The 13,742-nt window shown below is 37.1% G+C and overlaps 1 long non-coding RNA gene across 1 annotated transcript; it reads right to left on the reverse strand.

Annotated features, from left to right (window-relative positions):
* Positions 1 to 1,006: 1,006 nt before the first annotated feature.
* Positions 1,007 to 13,284, reverse strand: LOC122469158. Its single transcript, XR_006293398.1, has 3 exons — positions 12,944 to 13,284; positions 11,862 to 11,997; positions 1,007 to 3,196 (listed from the first exon to the last, which is right to left on the reverse strand). It is a non-coding gene; the product is annotated as an uncharacterized LOC122469158 (long non-coding RNA).
* Between the last annotated feature and the right edge of the window lie 458 nt (positions 13,285 to 13,742).

The following is a 13,742-nucleotide window of genomic DNA, read 5'->3' on the forward strand; positions in this document are numbered from 1 at the left end:
GCAAAATATTTAGCATATGAGTGCTCAATACATCTGCGTTATTCAAAACATTTACCAGAGTGACTGGCACACAATTGGCATTCATTCATCTGCTTCCAATATTAGTCAATGTTTAATTACCATTTAAGACAGTGACTATATTTTCATATTCCTCACAATGCTTAGGGTAGTCACTTACATAAGTTAGGTCTTTAATTAATTTGGTTTAAATACATTAATCAGAAAATACCTTTGTCACTTTGAGGTATGGAAGAAGTTCTAAAACAAGATTGGAAAAGTGGTGATTTTAAGAGAAAAAGATGAACTACATTAAGAGCTTGTGTTTATCAAAAGGTATTCTATAGACTGAAAAGATAAGCCACAAACTGGAGATGATATCCTCAGTAAATATAACTGAAAATGGGTTAGCATTCAGAATGTACCATAAAGAAAATACTCCTACAAATTACTAAGTAGAAGACAAGTAACCCAGTAGAAAAAAATGGGCAAAATTCATGAAGTGGCAATTCACACACACACAAAAAAAACAAACAAAAAAACAAAAAAACAAGAATGACCAGAAACACAAGGTGCTCAACTCTATGGTAATCAGAAATAAACAAAGCAAAACTATAATTAAATAGTATTTTATACCCATTATATGGGCAAAAAAAATTTTTAATCTGCCAATACCAAAGTGAAAATATGGAATAATGGAAATTCAAATGCACTTCTAGTATAAGCAGAAATTGAGTAGCTACTTTAAAAAGATAACTTTCTACCTATGCAATAACAACATGGATGGATATAGCTCTTTCCTCTGGGTAACAAGGAGGCTAGGATTGGGAAGGTACACACAGGTAGCTTCAATTATATTGTCATTAGTTTTACATCACAAGTTGTATGATGGGTTCATGGATATTTATATTTTTTTAACATGTGATTACATAAATTGTTTTAAATATATTAAATATTACATAATGAGAGATTTTGAAAATGGAAGATTTGGTGAGGATGGTTGAGATTTCGTATTTTTAATTATTTATTATAACTCAAAATAAAATATGAATTACAAAACTTCACTGTGGGTGTGACCCATATGGCAGGTAAATTTTTAAAGCACATGTATCCTCTTTTGGATCATCTTGTCCCACTATTTCAAAAAGAAAGTTGAGATGTTCTCTTTGATTGTGAATCCAGAGAAGGCCAGAAATATGAACTTTTTTCATAGATGACATTCTTCTGTTTGACATAGCATATCGCAAGCAAGCTTTTTTTTTAAGATTTGTCCAATATTTTTGAAAATAAATCAAACAGAAGAGTAATCCAAGCAAGACCAAAAGTACGCCAAAGTATTATTATTGCTGGGTAAATTTTTGAGTAATTCTGGGAAGGATTTATACCTAAAGGCAAAAAGTAAATCACAAAAAGTAAGTCATTGGAACATGACTTTTACTTCTGATCTTTTCTTCTCCCTCATAAACTATACTACATTAGTCTAAACCCATAAAACTGTCCACACTTAGAATCTAATTGCTGATTATTAAAGATCAACTGGAAATAAGAATACTTCTGAAATGAATATTATATTCCATATGACTATTTATACCATGTTTGTCTTTTCAGTGTTACTTTTCTAAATAAGGGACTAACAGATCGTCCCACTTCTGTGACCTAGTAATCAATAAACAAAATTCCAGATATCAATACATGTTCCTTCTGGGAAATTAGAGCCTGGAGCCTCCTTCAGATTTTGTGTCTTCCCTTCTGTCTGTCCCCGCCCCACTCATGCTCTGTCTCTCTCTCTCTCTCTCAAAAATAAATAAACATTAAGAAAAGAAAGAAATTGGTTAACATTAGAACTAAAGGGGTTTTATAAGTATTCTTCCTGGACTGTCAGTTATTTCTCACTCTCAGACTGCTTAGATTATGCTTCTCCTTGAAGACTCACCTGTAGCCATAGCTGAAGCATGTGGTAAGCCTTTTCTTCTTCCTTGATGACATCATTGCACTATACATTGAACTCAATTATAGCGTATTGGAACTTGAATTGTAACTGTCTATTTACATATCTAAATCTTCCCTACTCCAGTGTGTGCTCCTTGTAGACAGGAGCCAAGTTTTAGTCATGGCTAATTCCTCAGCATACAATAATTAATATTTTCACATGGAAAAAAATCAACTAGTTCAAAGTTTTTCTCACCCCAGATATTTTATATTAGATCAAATTGAATCCTGTTGGCCAAGTAGCTTGTCGAAATTGACCCAGAGAGATTGTGGTAGAGCATACATCAATGTTCTGCTTCTTGCCTTTGTCCTTATTATGTAGAGTACTAATTCTTCTATATAAGTGTGAGGCATATGCATGCATGCAAAATGGGGTGGTATACCTATGTTCTTTGGGCTAACTTTTAAAAAATATGTTCATAGTAAGAATAATGTTTGATATGACTCTTATTTTGAGGCAGAGATGAGCCAAGAACAATGGTAGTTTCCCAAAATACATAGCCTAGAGACTTACTTTGTTCCTTTAAAGGATTTATAAACACAAAAAGCCTTTATAAAAATAATCTTACAAAATACTTTTTTGATATTACTGTTGAATTTTAGGTATGTATGTAAATACTTAGTGTCTGGGGGCCTTTATTTCCTTCTTATACAGTATATTTAATCTAAGGTGAAAGTGGATTTATCTATTGGGAAAGACACTAAGTGCATGTTGCATGGGATTTCTTTTGTACTGGTATTTTCATTACACATGAATTTTGGATACCTGTATGAGCAAATGGTGACATGCTTTAAAAGGAATTCCTCTGTTCCATTTTCCAATAATTAGTGTACTCTGTGGCCTCAACAAAGAAGGAAGTTGGATGGAAAGGAATTATTTTAGATTCTTTCATGGATTGTCAGATGATTGGAGTTTGTAAAATAGTTTTGGCCTCTATCCTAACCCCTATAGTTAAATGCTATGTTTCTGGAGATACTTTTACTTCAAATCTTGTTAATTCTGTGGCTATGAATGCTAATACAATTCCAAGATTCAATCGACTTACCTAGTACATAGTCACCAAACCCAATGGTACTTAAGGAGATAAATGCAAAACATAGTCCTTCCTTGTAAGTCCAGCCCTCTGTATGCATGAAAAGTAATGGTGGTAGATGAAAATGACAAGTCCAGTCACCAAAAAAAGAGGAGTGCGTGAATTTTAATTTTTCTCTAAAAATAAAAAAAGACAAAAGTAAGGAAAAAAGGGGACAAAGGGAAGGAATGAGGGGAGGGATAAAGAGGGAGGGAGCGTGAAGGAGGAAAACAAGAGAAAGATGATTATAATTTATGCATAAATTATAAGAGAAAATAAATGAATTTTCCCATCTTAAAATTGGATATTCCCTTTACAGCCTATGTCATATTAATTAAAATGTTTTTATAATATGGGGCACGTGGGTGGCTCAGTTGGTTGAGCATCTGTCTTCAGCTCAGGTCAGGATCTCACAGTTCGTGAGTTCCAGCCCCACATTGGGCTCTGTGCTGACAGCTCAGAGCCTGGAGCCTGTTTCAGACTCTGTGTCTCCCTCTCTCTGCCCCTCCCCCGCCCACACTCTGTCTCTCTCTGTCTCTCAAAAATGAATAAACATTAAAAAAATAAATAAGTAAAATAAAATGTTTTTATAATATAATTCAAATCCATTCAATAATCATTTATTGAGGGTTTTTTTCTATTAGTACCATGAGAAATACTCAAGATACAGAGCAGAACTAAGACAGTTTTTCCACACAGAAATTACAGTTTTGTGGAAGGAGAGAAGAGACAGATAAGTAAACTGATATTAGAAATAACATGTTTTAAACTTTCACTTATAAAGTACCTCATACAGGACAGATGTTACTGACAGCTATACATGCCTTTTGATTTATTATTGTAAAGGGACATCTTGTCAATATTTCCTTAAATTTTAGTGTTTATATAATATGTTGATTGCAATAATTATATTGCATTGTGAGATTTGCAGTATTTTTTACATTTGTGGGACTATGGAGCTGATGTAATAAAATTCTTATATGTCGTTTTTTTCCTAGAAATCTGAAAACAGAGATTCATTTTCAACTTTAAAGATGCTCAAGCCTATATAACCCACCCATAGAAGATTAGGGCAGAATTAGAGGAAAGTAGAAGAACTAGACAGCTAACTTTTAGTATATATTTTGGGACTGTTAAGGAACTTTAGGAACAAGAGATTAATATTCAGGATTTCATTTTCTAAGGTTACTTCTGTTAATAGCTCCTTTTGTTTAACTTTGTATGATGGTGGCAAACTCAGGGTATGCTAGGTCACTGATATAATTGTATTTGGGTCATTCTGTTATCTGGTGCACCTCAGTGACTCTCTCTGATGAGTTTCTTTAGATATATCTATAACCATGTAAATAAGGTACAGCCTTGGCCTCTGATAGGCTTTGGAAGGCAACATCCAAGAGATGCTGAGTTTCTGAAATGGCCAAGTCTTTGATATCAGACATAATTACAATTGTTGATAACATGGTCCCAGGTGGGAGTTGGGGTGGAACAGGTAGAATCTTTTCAGATGCTATATGATCTCCTTCCTTGAAGGAGCAAGAAACTTCTCTGGTTGAACTATTTCACAGAGAATTTTTGGTCCCTAAGATATGCTCAAAGCTCTTGCCTCTCTATTCACCCCCAAGAAAGAATTGCTGGTAGGAATGGGTAAAGTACAAGAGCATTCATTGACTGCTACTGCACAGTAAGTGGCCAAATAATCTCCAAGGAGTTTCTTTCTCTGGACTCCACTTCCTTGAGACTGGAAAAGTAACCACCAGCTAGCACTCTTACTCAGCACTGCTCTGTCCTAAGAAGGCCTGGGACAACTGGCTTAGAGCAGGCCTGTTTAGACATCAAGCTGGCCTTTCAAGTATCACTCTTAAGCCAATGCATATGAGTCCAGAGAGGAAGGGAAGGGAGCATCCTGCCTCAGTTGTGTATTTTAAATGGATTAGTTAGGCTTAAGGGGTCATTGCTAAGGTGCAGTCTGGGTCGCAGGAACACCTGATCCAAATCCTGCTGGCAATAAGAACAAATATTTGCTTGTCTTTATCTTCTCTGCATACCTCTTTCTGGGATATCTTCAGCATCAGGAATGGGCCATCCTCTCACATCATCTCTCTCTTTCTCACTTTGCCCCAACTTAAGACAAATTGCCTAGCACTTTTCCCAATAGCTCTTCCAATGATATACTTTTGTAACCTATAACCTTAAAGAATTTTTTGCCCTTAACAGTATCAAGAAATGGATTAGGAGGCAAGGGAGCTCAGAACCTAGAATCAGAAGAACTGAATTTAAGAGGATAAACTCCTGTAGAAAATCTACATGTTAGGTTTTACCATACTTAGCTCATAAGGTGGTCCAGGGAATCAAAGAAAATCATGGTTATAAATATATGTATGTAAATCTATGTAGATGCATTATATAACATTCTACAAGTGTTCTTTCAAATAATACTTATGTTTTCTGAAGAAGAAAAATAAAGCGCTGCTGTTATTTTGGTCTGAATACCCTTTTCTTGATCTAGGAGTTCCATAAAAAATGCAGCCAGGGCAAGCATAACAAATACACATACAAACACATATATACCTGCATACACACACACACACACATACACACACACATGCACGCACGCACACACACACAGATATTTTAGCATGCATTTAACAAGAATTTATTTAGTGTGTGTACTTATTCTATGTAAGGCTATGAATCCAAGCATATATAAGAGAAAAAAAATCATTTAGTAAACATTACTTCTCTCATTCCCATAGTCTGAAGGTGTTTACTAAGTCCAGAAAATGGTTGTGATTACTCACAAATTTCAGTAATGTAATAGTTAGAGGAATCCCCAATAAAGCATTGAAGACACAGAATGTCTGACCCCTAGGAGTTCTGGGAGCAATTGACCCATAACCTGATGGATGATAAAAAACAAATTTACTATCTGCTCAATACTACTACTCCTTGGAACATGCACTTTTGATGTTTTGTTGTCAATGCTTTGTTGTGACTTATAACTTTTAAAAGTATTATCCAGCCATTTTATATCTGGGAATTTCTCCTAGAGAAATGATCAGAAAAGTGTATAAGAATATCACTAAAGCATTATTTGACTAAATAATGGAAACTAACATAAGTATCTAACATTAGAAGGCATATGCTGAGTAAAATGGCCCAATAAAATACTTTCCAGTCTTTAAGAATTACATTGTGGAAGTATATTCAATGATATGTGAAATTAATCATGTATTGCTGCACACAAAAAAGACTTTTTTGTGGATTCTGCTATAACCACTTATAAAACCTATTTATGGGATAACAAAAATGGAGAATTTTGCTACTTTGCATATAGTTAAACTTGAATATGTCAATCTTGCTGCTGAATCTAATTTTAATCTATACATGTTGGTATTTGGTGCCTATAGATAGCACAAAATTTAACATAATTTCATTTCTGTAAGTTGTGGATTTTGGTTGCTTTTGTGAAAGCAGTTGATGAACTAAACAATTTTATTCCTTCTATGCCCATGGCTCTTAAGTTCAATTTTTATTTTATTATTTTATTTTATTTTATTTTATTTTATTTTATTTTATTTTATTTTATTTTATTTTATTTATAACGTTTATTCATTTTTGACAGAGACAGAGCATGAGCAGGGAGGGGCAGAGAGAAAGGGAGAACCAGAATCTGAAGCAGGCTCCAGGCTATTAGCTGTCAGCACAGAGCCCAACACGAGGCTCGAACCCAAGAACCATGAGATCATGACATGAGCCAAAGTCAGACACAACCGACTGAGCCACCCAGGCACCCTCAATTTTTATTTTCAATGCTACAAAAGAATAGGAATACACTATCAACACACACACACACACACACACACACACACACACAGGTTGGAGAAGAATGCCATACCAAAGTTTCACAATTTTTCATGGACTTCACACAAAAGCTCCCTTCATTGCCTGTGGTGATATTTTAAACAGCCTGGCAATGTTAAAGTCATTACAACATGAGGAGTTCATGCCCATTTAAAGTCATGCCTGAACTCCTACAAATTCATAGTTCGCCTTAACTCACATTTGTTTAAAAGAATGTGTCTCAAGAATAAAGGCAAAGTAGGCTTATTGACCGGTTCCAGGACTACAAAATAAGGACTACGTCCATTCTTCAGGCAAGCTGGTACTTTGATTCTGTCTCATCAAGAAGAAAATATGAGAACATCATATGATAGAGAATGGTCAAATGGTTTCACCCCTCTTAACCCCCTGTTAAACAGAACCATTGAATACGGTTGAACTGCCTGAAGTTAGAATTATTCATCTACTGCGGCCCAGACTAGAATGGCTTAGGGATCAGATGACAAAATTTGCCCACTGTTGCAAGCAGGCTATAAAAGTACATAGATGAGTTGTGTCTCTCCACAGTGTCAGCTTTATTTAATCATAAAGCAAGGCTAACATAATTGTTTTTTTTAATTTTTTTTAACGTTTATTCATTTTTGAGAGACAGAGAGAGACAGATCATGAGTGGGGAAGGGGCAGAGAGAGAGGGAGACACAGAATTGAAGCAGGCTCCAGGCTCTGAGCTGCCAGCACAGAGCCCGACGCGGGGCTCAAACTCACAAACCGTGAGACCATAACCTGAGCCGAAGTCGGACGCTCAACCGACTGAGCCACCCAGTCGCCCCACAAGGCTAACATAATTGTAAAGCAGGTTCAGTATTCCAAACCCGATGACATTTCACTACACATTTAACTTAGCTTCTTATGTATCACACAAAGCAGAGCATAAAACAAAATCACAAGGAAGATACAACAAGGGGTAAGAACTTAGTGAAGCAAATGTGGAGTCTGTGCATGAGTGCACAAGTGAGATGAGGGCTCGTTTCAGCCTGGGTCAGCTCTCCGAACACGCTGCTTATTATATTCAAGCAGTGGAAAATCTCTGTTATGTTCAGAGATCAGTCAGGCAGACCTTTCATCAGCAACTGCCTTTCTGATGCAGTCAGATATGGAAGGGTCAGCTTCTGGAGGTCTGACCATTTGCTGCAAAAGTCCTCTCTTTTTGAAGATGCTTAACCAGTCTTAGGCCTTTATGGGCCTCTTCTGGTTCTGCTGTGTCATCAGCCTGTGCTGGTTTCAGCAACATCTCATCTTAGCACCAATGCCCTTGGCTGCCTATGTCCCTGCTTGACATGAGTGACTCCATCTTGCTCTCTATATCCACCAATCAGTTGGACTTCTGTGCGCACCACCAGGCCATACACCAAAGGAAGCGGTCATTCAGACCTTGTTGTTATTATCCTCGGGGCAGAAACCATGGGTCATGGTGACATCCATTCCCAACCGTCTGATCTTATGTGGACCCCTAAAAGTCTGAGATTCTCCCAGTTCTTTTATTGAAATATAATAAGCAAGTAAGAACAGTTTCTAACAAATGTGATTATTTTGCTGGGAATTTGCAGGCATCACATTCTCCATAACTGTAAATGTGCACCCTATTTTTAGTAAAGGAAATATATCTGAGCATGCCATACTGAAAATAACAGTCATTATTAACCTTCTCTAGTCCTAGTCCCATGAGAAGGAAAATTCCACAGCAGTGCCAGAGGTCTCTGGCAGTCTAAACTGGTATTTCCTAGGAGTCTCCTTACGGTCTTTGGCAATGGCTATCTTAAGTTATGCTTATTCTTTTTGTAAACCCTAATTACTCTTAGTTGAAATTAAAATACCCTATAATTGTCTAAAGTTTAGTAGAAACCTATGGTAACTTTTTGTTTTAAAAATTACAAAATTGTCTAGCCAAGTTTGAGCTGAATTCCAGAGAAACTTTTAGACATCTTAGATCTATCAGCAGTCCTGGAAAATCTGACTGGTTCTTGCTTTGCTACTTATCTCACTAGTATGTTGGAAGACAAGATGGAAATGCCATTGCCAGGACCACCCACTAAAGAGAAAAGACACATCAAATTTGTTATGGAAGTGACAAATGATCTAAAAATACAAATAAAGAGGAGATTGCATGTATTGATGACATGTCATCTTAACAATAAAAGCAGGTTCTGAATTTGTAGGTTTGAAGGGGTTATGACTTATGCAGACAAAGTTCCATGCATTGGCATTCTAAATTAAAAAAAAAAAAACTAAAACTAAAAACAAAGCATCTTACTCACCTATTGTACTTAATATAGATGCTACAAATGAAAAAGAATTCTTAAAATTCCAACTAAAATAAAGAATTTCATTTCTTAAGGGGATTACTCCATTTTTTTTACAGAAAAGGGCAGTGTCCACAAGGTAAAACCAAAACAAGTAAGCATTAACTTGGTGAAATGTATGAACTTTCCCTTAAAGCAATATGGAAAGAAATATGCCACTGTGGAATTTAGATTCTAGCTTAGGGAAATAAATATAAATATTGTATAATATGTTAGGAGGTGATAAGAGATAAGTAGAGCACAATAAGGTGGGACAAGGGAGATAGTCAGAGAAAGCCTCACTGAAAAGGTAAGACTTGGGCTGGACTTAGAGGCAGTGAAAAAGTTAGCCAAATACTTGAGAAAAGAACATTCCAAGCAGAGGAAACAACGAGATCAAAGGGAAGAGCCTGGACTATTCTAGAGACATCAAGCACAGTGACCAGAGCAAAGTTGAGGGCAGAGTAATGGAAAAGGAGATAGAGGAGGAAGACCAGTTCATGTAAGACTCAAGAATTTTACCTGAAGGAAATGGGGGGAGTCACTGAAAGTTTTGAGCACAGGTGACTTACCTACCAAAGGGATACCAGAAAGATCACTTTGGCCGCTGTATTTAGAAGAGAATATAGAGAGCAAAGTCAGAACCAAGAGACCTGTTGGGAGAATACTGCAGAACTCCAGAAGTTCCAGAAGAGACCAAATGGTGGCCCAGTGAGACCAGGTGGCAGCAATGTTGGGGGAGGGGAGGGAGGAAAAGCAGTGGGAATCTAATATGTTTCCAAGGCCCAGCCAGTAGGTTTTCCTGAGTGATTAAAACTAAGAGCACAGTCAAGGATGATGTGACTCTTCACCTGAGCAACCAAAAGAATGGAGTTGCCACCAACTGAAATGAGGAAGGTGGTGGTTGGGGTGGGTGGCAGATTTCCCTTTTGAAAGGAAAAGAGTAGGTGCTCATTGTTGGAAATGATGAGCCTGAGTGCTTTGTTGGACATCCAAGTGGAAATTTCAAATAGGCAAGTGGATTTACAGTCTGGAATTTGTGGGAAAGGCTTCAGCTGGAGATAAGAATTGGGGCGTTCTTGGCACATACGTGATATTTACAAGCCATGAGAGAGACGAACCACAAAGGAAACAAGTATAAAGAGAAAAGAGAAAAGGTCTGAGGACTGCACCCAAGAGCTCTTCAACATTATTGAGAAGAATAGAACCAGCAAAGGCAACCAAGAAAAAACCACCTGTAAAACAGGAGGAAAATCAGAATTAGGAGTGTGGTTTCCCAGAAGCCGTGTGAAGAAAGTCTGTCAAGAAGGAGAGAGTCACTGTTGGCAAATGATGCCGATAGGCTATGTAAGATAAGGACAGACTGTAAACAAATTTTAATTATGGCCATGTCTCTGAGTGACTCTCTAGGAGGGCTGTGTGTGGATTGCTGGTTGAAATGGTGGACACCAAAATCATTTGTAAATAGTATACAAAGAATGGCATAAAGGTGACATTAGGGCTACCTGTAATTTTAAGTAGTGAGATGGGCTCTTTTTTCTTGCCTACTTACCTAAAATTCCCTTAAAATAATTCCCAAAAACACACAAAACAAAATAGTAAAACGCGGCATGGAAAAGCAAGAATTATAGTTAAATCTGAATTGTGAAGTACTGCTAAAAGCCATTAAAGAAATGAAATTGATTACTAAAGAAACAGAGACAAAAAGCCCAAATTCAAAAGAAAAATAGACACAATCTGCCATGAGTATGAACACTGCTTTTGACATAAATTTCCCAGAGGTACTTCAAGTTCAGCATTATTCATTAGACGTGGGGCAGGCAGATATACACAATAGTTATTAAAGGAAGGAAGGTAGGAAAGGAGGAAGGTAAGGAGGTTTTGTTCCCAACGCTCTCTGTAAGACTTGCATGACTGATGGCAAAACTAGACAACAGCATCATAAAATGATTGCACAACTCTGAATATCCTAAAAACCATTGAATTGTGAACTTTAAATAAGTAAATTGTACCGTATGTGAACAGTGTCTCAATCTTTTATTTTTTTAATGTTTATTTTAGAGTGAGAGAGAGACAGAGTGCAAGTGGGGGAGGTGCAGAGAGAGGGAGACACAGAATCTGAAGCAGGCTCCAGGCCCTGAGCTGTCAGCATAGAGCCTGACACAGGGCTCGAACCCACAAGCCGTGAGATCATCACCTGAGCAGAAGTCGGACACCTAAACGACTGAGTCACCCAGGTGCCCCTATAAAGCTTTTTTTTTTTAAAGAGCGTGTAATGACTTCTGTAATTACCACTAAAATCAAGATTTAGAACTATTGTATCAACAAAACACAAAAATATCCCTCATGCTACCCCTTTATAGTCACATCTACCAAAACAACCCCTATCCCTAGCCTCTGTTAACCACTAATCTGTTTTCCATCTCTACTGGTTAGACAGTTTTTTAAGCATTCCAGGTACTTACAGTAGAAAAATTTTCTGTCCTTTCCTAGATTTTCTTAAACTACTAACCATACTTATTTTAATGTCTTTAGATGATGACTCTTTATCAAATTATTGGTCTCTTTCTAATGCCTGTGGTTCCGTTAGTTTCCCGTCAGTTGTTTCCATTTTTAATCATACCTCCTAATTTTTCATTGGATGCTGGCCATTGTATATGAAAATATGTAGAGACTCTGGATGATGTTATCTTCCTTAAAAAAGAGGGTTTGGAGTTTTATTTGGCAGGCAGATGGAATACCAGCAGATTTCCTTACTCCTGTTGAGAGTAAATGATATAATTTGTTAGAGCTTGCTGTATTTTCAGTTTTACTTCTAGGGTGTGGTGTTTCTGGGATCTCAACAGACAGACAACTCAGGGTGGTTACCAAGTCCCTCTAACTTGGTGAGCCTTGAACTCCAATCTCTGTCTCCCCAGCAATAGATGGCTGCTAAAGTCTCTACGCAGCTCTTTAGAATCACAGATGCTGCTTTCATTTGTTTCTCTAAGGTCTTACTCTGCAAATGCATAACTAAGGAGTTGGCCAACAGCTTGAGAGGAATTCATAGCAGACTTGGAACTTGTGGGCTTTCTCACTTTGAGGAATCCTGCTTTCTGGGATTTTCTTCTCAAATCTCAGCCACTGTTAGAACCCCACATTCTGACTTCTTGTCAGTTCGGCTTAGTAAGGCTGCTGCTTTCTGCTAGGACTTATTACCTACCACCAAGGTAACTGGGAAGTAACTCACAGAGGAAAAGACAAGTAAATGTGGACTTCAGCTCACGTGCTTGCTTTAAATGGTCATTCCCTTTTTGGGACCCACCTGCTTTGCTTATACTCCTGTATTTTCAGACAGTTATTTTTGTAATATTTGTTTTGTTTTGCCTTACAATTAGTGTCAATGGAAGAGTTAGTCCAATACTAGTTATTCTTTCCTGACCCTCAGGATATCTTTTAGAGTTCCTGTGCCCTTGCTGTATCTGCTCTGTCATTTTTCCTCTTACCTGTATCTATCTTACTCCTTTGTATTCTCTTACTGTTTTCCTTATGTCTCCTAGAAGGGCTTATGCCTTTTTTTCCCTCTCCAGATGACAGAAAACTAGTGCTATTACTTATGCAAGTTTAGGTAAAACAGACAAGAAGGCATTCTATAAAACCTATCTACAGCTAGACACATAATTAGCAAATTTATAACTTTCAAAACAAAACCCCTTTATCTCTTACCTGCAAAAAGATTTCAAGCTCTTCTGATGTTGGCATAGTTACTCATTAAAGCTTCTCTGGCCTCCAAAAAGGAATTTTTCAATTCCTCCTGAATGTCTGTCTCCAAAGCTTGAAATATCTTCGCCCCCATCAAGTAGTAGCCCACAAAAGCAATCAACAGTATGTTGATTACATAGTACAGACCAATAGAATGGTCTTTATTACATAGTACAGACCAATAGAATGAGAGGCACAGGAGGCCAGATTGCCTTAACATAAGATGGCTCCTCCCCCAAAACACAAAACACGCAACAAGAAAGATCTCTTTCCCATCTCTTTCCCAGAAAAATGTGATCTCATATTTAAACAATATACGGAAGTAAACAATCCCAAAATATTCACACAAGGCGAAATGAAATTTGAACTCCAGTTGTATCCTGACATAAACTATTCTGGTCTGTGAAAATTTAGGGGGGAAAAATCTGTTTCTGAGGAATGTTAGTCAACTTAAGAATAGAGAGGGGACTTTGTTCAAATATCACCGTTTAATCACTTATATGCTGGCATTTAAAGGCAGATGAATCCAATATGGTTTATTCTTGGGAAATGTTTCTGTAGGCTCAAAAATATGTACTGTTAGTTTGCCCAATCAAGATGAATTTGGATAGATTATCTACCCTGAGGTCTTTTTCTAGTCCTCATTTCCTATTCTTTTCCTTGCTGCTCAGCATGAGGGAATAAATACTACTTATTGGGGAGGAAAATAACCATTATGTTGATGAAACCTGACTCTAATATGAGACCTGACAATGCAGCCAAA

The sequence above is a fragment of the Prionailurus bengalensis genome, chromosome B3 (genome assembly GCF_016509475.1).
Source record: "Prionailurus bengalensis isolate Pbe53 chromosome B3, Fcat_Pben_1.1_paternal_pri, whole genome shotgun sequence".
NCBI lineage: Eukaryota > Metazoa > Chordata > Mammalia > Carnivora > Felidae > Prionailurus > Prionailurus bengalensis.